This window comes from Pipistrellus hanaki, assembly GCF_964339955.1.
Source record: "Pipistrellus hanaki genome assembly, chromosome: 1".
Taxonomy (NCBI): domain Eukaryota; kingdom Metazoa; phylum Chordata; class Mammalia; order Chiroptera; family Vespertilionidae; genus Pipistrellus; species Pipistrellus hanaki.
In genome coordinates, this window is record NC_140503.1 from 6,708,444 (window position 1) to 6,717,046 (window position 8,603).

The 8,603-nt window shown below is 34.3% G+C and overlaps 1 long non-coding RNA gene across 1 annotated transcript; it reads left to right on the forward strand.

Moving 5' to 3' along the window:
• The first annotated feature begins 3,218 nt into the window (after positions 1 to 3,218).
• LOC311613598 lies at positions 3,219 to 7,583 on the forward strand. Its single transcript, XR_014793486.1, has 3 exons — positions 3,219 to 3,297; positions 5,158 to 5,232; positions 7,497 to 7,583. It is a non-coding gene; the product is annotated as an uncharacterized lncRNA (long non-coding RNA).
• The last annotated feature ends 1,020 nt before the right edge of the window (positions 7,584 to 8,603 follow it).

Here is an 8,603-nt window from a genome sequence, read left to right on the forward strand (position 1 = left end):
CCCTCTGAGACTGCATGCAGTGACCTGGAGATTATTGTGCTAAGCAAAATAAGTGAATCAGAAAAAGACAATATTTCATGAAATCACTTATATGTGAAATCCAATGAACAAAATAAACTGAGCAATAAAATAGGACCAGTGACATGGAAAGAGCGGACAGACTGAGGAATCTTAGAGGAATGGGGACATTCACAGCAATAGTAAACAAATACATAAATACAGGGTGTCTCCCCAAAATGTATACACACTTTAAAATGGAACATACTTTTAAAAACACTGCCTTTATAATTAATCAAAGTTCATGTATCCATTTTTGGGTGGATACTCTGTAAATGTAAATAGGAAGATGGTGAAACTTTGTCCAATTATAAAAATATGTGGTTAGGTAAAAAGCTGTTAATATATATATTATTGTAGAAACAAACATGTATTAGGATATAGGTACAAAGTGTTATTCTTTTATTAAGTATGATATAGTTATTGATAAGAAATTATCAATATATCATCTTTCCATTGCAAAATTGATTTTGTTCATTTACTTATGAGAAAATAAAGCATATTTTAGCCTAATTCATTACTTACTAAATGGCTGACTAGTAGGTGATATTCAAGAATTTAGAATTAATGCCTCAACTTTATAAATTATTGTTTTCTCTTATACTCCTTAGCATCATTGCATGTGGGTGATTTAAGCATGTTGCCATGATCATAAATTCTGAGGCTGAATCTATGCATTGAAATCATGTGTCACCGAAAAGTGTATACACACTTTGTAGGAAATTAATTAACCTTTGAGGTCATTAATGGAACATCTATATATTGTTTATAGAAACTAAGTTCAAGACACATGCTAGAGGTATTGAAGAATCTTGTTTCACGATTTTGTGACTGCCCAAAGTATTTAATTTATTCTTAGCCAATTGATGATTTTTTTTTAATTTAAATTTTTTTTTTTTTTTTGGTTTTTCACAGAGAGGAAGAGAGAGGGATAGAGAGCAGAAATGTCGATGAGAGAGAATCATCGACCAGCTGCCTCTTGAACACCCCCCACTGGATGTGCCCGCAAGCAAGGTACATGCAGTTGACCGGAATCAAACCCGGGACCTTTCAGTACACAGGCTGATGCTCTATCCACTGAGCCAAACCGGTGCTGGCGCAAATTGGTGATTTAATCAATGCAGATGTATAGACAGGAATGAAGACAGTGAGGCTCAACCCCAGATGAGTGATGATGATTAATTTGTGTTGGAGGCCTTTCTTCCTCCCCATTTGAGGTGATCTTGTAGGAGAGGCTAAGTATACAAAGGATCTTGTTCTTGGTCTTTCTGTATATGAATAATTAAAAATATAATTAGAGCCGACACCGGTTTGGCTCAGTGGATAGAGCGTCGGCCTGGGGACTGAAAGGTCCCAGGTTGGATTCCGGTCAAAGGCATGTACCTTGGTTGCAGGCACATCCCCAGTAGGGAGTGTTCAGGAGGCAGCTGATCGATGTTTCTCTCTCATCGATGTTTTTAACTCTCTATTTCTCTCTTTTCCTCTCTGTAAAACATTCAATAAAATATATTTAAAAGAATTTATATATAATTATCAATAGAAATGGCAAGATAAATAAGCAAATAGATAGTCAGTACATTTGAATAGGTGAAACCTTCATTGTTAAAAATATTAATATATAGTGGGATGGAAAATAATACCACCCTGTGTTTATAACCTTGGGCAAGTATGAAAAACAGTGATAAATAGTAGTCAGTTACTGATGGAGTCAGTTTCAACTTTGACATTTGATTTATCGAGAGAAAAAATAAATAATTATGACCATAAAATAATAAATGCTTAAATATCTATGCAAATAAATAGTGGAAACTCTGTATCCATGGAGACAAAGTCTCACCATTCTTATCATGTTTCTTTTGTCATTTGTCTCCCGAATGGACCCCGGAACTGATTTCTGCTTCTGAGGTCTGTAATGTTCCCTCTGTGCCTGAGAAGCGATCAAGGTACCTAATGGTCCTGTGGTTACCATAGAGTTGGCCATTTGTTGAAGGATATTTACAGTATTATTTAAAGGCATTACATTCATAAAAAGTTAGCCATGTCTCATTGATAAATATGAAACTTTACGTTGATCAATTGATAATGTGTAGGATTGGGGTCTAATGAATGAAGTATAGTCTATGTGGGAATTGATTCTGTAAAATTGATCTTAGGGATATTTAAGAATCTCCTTGTTAAGTTTTTATAATCCATGAATTGTTTTTATTATGAATGAATTAATCATGTTATCGATACAAATGTAGTAACAGATGATGAAAAATAGACCCAAGTCATGGATCAATAATGATTCCTGGTGGTGTAGCACTCATGGTAATGAAAAGACATGTGTGAGACTCTGAAATCTAGAACATAGTCTGTTTCTTCTGTTGAAATGATTTCTATAATGAGATGTCAGGAATATAGAGATCATATTAGTGTATTGATTTCACAGAAATAGATTTGTATTTATTAATGGAATAGTATACAAATATTAAATATAAATAAACAAAGAATGAGGTGAAGTATTGTTCAATTATGAAGATTTTGTAGTGAGGTAAAAGGTAATAATGCCATTGAAAATATTGATTCCCATTAAGAAATTAATGGCTCAATCGATCACCACTGTGAGTAAGGATTATATAGATATTGATAAGGAAGTCTATTTTATTCTTCGGGGTCAATCTAAAGATTAAGTTTTTACTTTTCTTAAGATAAAGAATGTATATTAATAAAAATTAATACATACCTAAATACTCAGTTAGTGAAATATGTGCAAAGCTAGTATCAATGACAGTTTAATTTTATTTTTCATCTGCTCTGTGCTGTCTTCCTCAGACACTCTTGAGCTGATTTATGTATCATCCATGGTCACCAGCTTTCTAGTTGCCTTTAGTAGGAGGTCAGAGATTAATGTGCATAATAGCTCAAGTTTTTTTCTTGGTTTCAGTGTGTGTGTGTGTGTGTATTTTTTTTTTTAAGTTATTCATTAGGAAGTGCAAAAGATATTTAAGAGGGCAACTTAAATATCAACGGCGATAAATATGGGAAGTTTATTTTATAAAGATAAAAATAAATAACTCTTACCATAAATGAATAAATACCAAAATAATTATGGAAATTATAGATCAATAGAGACAATGTCTCAATCTTTTTATCATCTGTTCTGCTTGATACTCTGCAAAATCAAGGCACCCAGCTGACTAAAGCTTTTCTTCCATCATCAAAATAAGATGTCACTTCTGTTTTCAGAGAGACAGCAAGGTGAGTAGTCATCAAAGTTCTTGTCTTGGTTTTGGTCATTTGTTTAAGGTAATAATTACCTTAACCAAATTCCCACTATTATTAAAAAGTATTAAATATAACAAAAAATGTTAGCTATGGCCCATTGAGTAATATAATATGACACATTATGCTGATTCATTGATAATGTTCAACATTAAAGTTGCTTAATGCAAAAGATATACTGTATTGGGAAAGATTTCCATAAATAGATTTTAGGGATACTCAGGGATTTTGTTCTTGCATTTTTGTGAATCGTATGTATTTTATTATTATCAACGAATTAATGATTTAATCGATACAAATTTAGGAAGAAAAGATGGCCTCACGTGGACCAATCATGATGACTGGCTCAATGAGTTATGAATAACAAATAATATCAACCTAGAATTCCGAGGTTAACACAGAATGTAATTATTGTATTCCTTCTGTTAAGAATCCTATCAATAGAAATATATTAAGATAATGTTCTTATTTTGGATTCTTAGATTTAGATTTATTATTACTAACATGAATGATTGAACAATTAAACAAATAAAAATAAATAAAGAAAAGGAAAAGGGTTAATCATTGTCCAACTAAGAACATATGTGATGAGGCAAAAAATATTAATAAAAATTGAGGCTATTGATGCCCATTAAGACATCAATGAATTGAAAATTTTACCTCTTTGTTTAAAGATCATCCAGACTCTGATAAATAAGTCAGTTTTATTGTACTGGATCAGTTCCACATTTGAGGCTGTCCTTAATTTAAAAAATTAAATTTATTGGGGTAACATTGGTTAATAAAATTATATAGGTTTCAAGTGTATAATTCCATGATACATCATCTGTATATTGCATTCATTCTATGGCCCTCCCCGCCCCAATCAAAGCTTCTGTTGTCAGATATTTGACCCTTTACCTTTTACTACCTCCACATCCTCTTCCCTTTGGGAAACACCATAGTGTTGTCTGTTATCCTTTTGTTAAGAGAAAAAATATGTACATTATGAAAATACAGTAATTACCTATATGACTGAATAAATGAAATGCAGAAAGCAGAAACCATAGAGGATATCATCTCAATTTAAAAAAATCATTCACTTTGTTTTGTTTGAGAAGATTTTATTGACACATGTCAGGAATACACAAAGATGCTTTATTAAATTTTTGATTTTTGTGAATTTTTATTCCATAACTAGAAGCCCACTGCATAAAGATTTGTGCAAGAATGGGCCTTCTTTTCCTTGACTGCTGGCACTGCCTTTCTGCTCTGACCCTGGAGCTGCCTCTTTCTGCTCCAGCCCTGCCTTCCCACACTGTCCAAAGGCCCTGAGCTGCTAGAGTGGTGTAGAACTGTTTATGCAAATTAGCCCACCAACTTTGTTGGGTTAATTTGCATACCCACTCCTGATTGGCTGGTAGGCATAGAGAAGGTATGGTTAATTTGCATCTTTCTCTTTTATTAGTGTAGATTATAATTGGGCAATTACAAGAAACCATCAATAAATATACAAAGAAATAAAGATGAATGGAGCAAAGCTTTATCCAATTGTGAAAGTATGTGATTAGGCAGGAAATGGTCTGATGTATTGAATACTTTGATATTATTGAGGAAGTAAAAGGTTAAAGGGTGTTTGCTCTTTGGCTGAGTATAACACAGACACTGTTAAATAACAGTCCATGTTCTGTATAAGGGGCAAGGATGATACTGCTTATTTACTTCCAAGAAGATAAAATGTTAACCCAAATCACTACCTCCCTGAATGACTGAATGACTGAAAGGTGGGGTGCCTAAACCAGTACAAACAGTATCTCACTCTTTTAAAAATCATTTCCTCTGCTCTGTACCCCACAGTCTGGACATGCATGAGCTGATTTAAGATCGGGAGCTCCATAGTTGTATCTGTGCATTACTAACATGGAGACCAATGTGAGTAATAGTTACAGTTCTTGTCTTGGTGTCATTGTTTTATGTTGTTTTTTTAAAAAATATTCACTGCATTATTTTAAAATTGTGAAGTGTAATTATTGAAGGAGGGCTCTGGCCCAGTCATAAATATGGGGCTCATAGGAAGCATTGCTTTGATTAATCCCTAAATGCAACATGGAAGTTGAGTAATGAAAGAGCTTTATTGCCATGAGTAATAATTCTACAACACAAGTTTTATGTGTTATCTTACTCTCAAGTTTTGTGACTTTAGGTATATATTTTATTATTATTGGTGACCTGATTAATTAATAAAATTCATGTAGACATGAATTTAAAAATGGAAGACCATGTCTGGATCAGAGGTGACCCCTGGTGGCATGGTGGCATGGATGATGGCTGCTACGTGTCTGGAACTCTGGGGACCAACACAATACAAATCTCATCTATTCTCATGTTGGAAAAAATCCTATAGATAGATGTTAGAGATATTTAAGCTTCTAATTTTATGGTTCATGGATGATGATTATGTTATTATAAAAGAGCCAATATCAAATAATTAATGATCGAGATAGTGAGGCATAATCAGTTATTAAATATGTGGTAAGAAAGAAATTAATATAATTTGGAATGGATAATAAGGGGACCAAGTGTGATACTCCTTTGGCTAAGGATTACAGAGCTATTGATAAGTAATAATCAGTGCCTTGTTTTGAATCAATTGCAAATTCAACATTTGTTTTACGAGAAAATACCCTAATAGTACCATAAATTAAGAAATGCTAAATTACTGAGTAAGTGAAAGGGCACTCCTGTGCTGATTTTGACATTCACTAACATACAGAGTTAGAAACATCGATGAAAGAGAGTCATCGATCAGCTGCCTCCTGCACACCCCCCACTGGGGATATGCCCGCAACCAAGGCACATGCCCTTGACCGGAATCGAACCCGGGACCTTTCAGTCCCCAAGCCAACACTCTATCCATTGAGCCAAACCGGTTTCGGCTCCATGCATTATTAATAAGTAGACAATATAATAAAAAAAGACTAAACATGCCCCATAATGAACATGAGATTAATAGGAATGGTTATATTGAGGAAGCCATATTGGAAACACTGATATCTTTCTTAAAACATCCATTCAAGAACCATAATCTAGAGTCTATGGGAAATGACTTTATAAACATTCGGGGTGTTAGGGCTCTTATTCTGAGCTTCAGATTCATGTATATGTATTTCTTAGTAAATGAATGAATAGATCAATAGACAAATAATAATTGATGACAGTGATTCATGTGCTTGGACCATTGGTAACATCTGGTGGTGGATGTCCAGGATGATGAATAACATGTGTCTGGATGTCTGAGATCTGACACAAAAAGAAATCTAGGCTGCTGCTCCTTTAGATATGATTCCCATAGATAGAAATGTTCAGTTATTCCATTCTTGTGCTTTTGTAGCTCATGGATAATTATATCATTATAGTGAACTGATAGGTGAAGGGTTTGACAAATAGAATTGAATAAAAACCCTGCCACACCAGTGCCAACTGTAGCATATGTAATGAACAAGTGTCAGGACCAATCTTTCATTGAGGACCTGGGATTCATGTTTCCATAAATTTCAGAATGCATCACATATATACAGATGTATGAATTCTGGGATGTCTTTGGTCTACTGGTTGTTTATTTTATTACTGCATATAAATTATTTATAAAATTAAAGATTAAGCACTACTTAAATTAAAGAAGGCCAGTGATACGTTTTCTTATATAACTAGAGCTGTTGTGCCCACTAAGTTCCACTGTGAAGTGGCATACTAGTATTCAGGTAATGAGCAGCAACTGCACTTGCATTACTGTTACTCAATGCAGTTGTACTGAGTGTTTGCAAAGATCTTGGCTTTTATCGTTGTGGTGAATAAATAAATTCCCAGCTATTAGTAGCTCAGGGGGACAAAGGAATAATGTTTATAATTTAACCAGTCCCACACAGATGATAACCCTCTTAATTAAATAAAACAGTTGGGCTCCTTTTAGTTCTGTGGGTGAGGGACAGAGTTCTCATGTTGGGCAGCTTATTAAAGGGTGTTTGTTATATTAATAAATGGATAACTAAATACTTTAATACAATTGTGGTCTATTCATGAGTCAGAGATAAGAATATGACAGACATCATGGTTTATGATTAATTTCTTTCACGTTTGCCATGTTAAAACCCCAATCTAGCTTTTTCATTTACCAGCATTCTTTTGACATCCCACAGGATGGAAGCACCAGAGCTAATTAAATTATTCTGTAGCCATGAAGATCTTCACCTTATCCCTCTGGGGAAGGAGCGTACTGTGCTAGGTAAGTAACAAAGTTCTTGGTTTGAGTGGTTGGTTTTTAGGTTCCCATTACACCATTAAAAAAGCTCAGAAGTGGGCCCTCAGCTTAAGTACCAGGCACTTTATGGGAGAGATGATGCCTGAGCCAGTGACAAGCTCATAGGGCTCTAAACTCCATAAAGTCAGGAACCATACTCATATGCCCATTGTGCCTTGCATGTATATCACATGTAATAAACATTAATTGGATGAGTAGCTGAGTAAATAATGATTGAGATAAAGAATGAATGAAGCAGTGAGTTAGTGAACGAATGAGTCTTTGTGTTAACAAAGGAGGAAAAAATGAATGAATGAAAAAATGAAGGAGCACACTAATGGGAGAATGAATTGGCAATGAGTTGAGTAACTAAATTAATAAGTGCATACATGTGTGATGAATTAGTAAATGGCCCTGTAAGAAAAATTTTCCAAAAGGGAATGAGGGAATGAATAAAGTAGGTCAATGAGTCGTAAGTGAAAGATGAGGGTTCAAATGGATGAGTGAATAAATAAGTGAATCTCTGAATGAATTTATGAGCTGATGGATTAGTGAAAATTAATTAGTAATGAGGGAATAAATGAACCAGTGAGTCAATCAGTGAATGAGTCAATGAATAACCAAATGACTCGATTAATAACTCCAAAAATGAGTGACTGAATAAATGAATAAATCAATGAAAGAGGAAAAAGTTGAATAATTTAACTAATGAGTAAGTCAATGAGTGAAACAAATTAATGAGGGAATGAATCAGCAAATGGATAGAGGAATGACTACATTAGAGTGAAAGAATAAAAGAATGAATTAGTGAGTGAGTCAATGAGTGTGTAATCCAAGAATAAATTAACTCCTCTGTGAATGGATGGTTGAATATGCAAATTAATAAATGATTGGATAAGTCTGTGATCCATGTGTGAGGCAACTAGTGAATGACCTCACCATGGGCCTCCTTTCCTGTCCACTGCAGAGGGTTAGCCCTGCCCCAACCTCACGGCACATGGCAGCT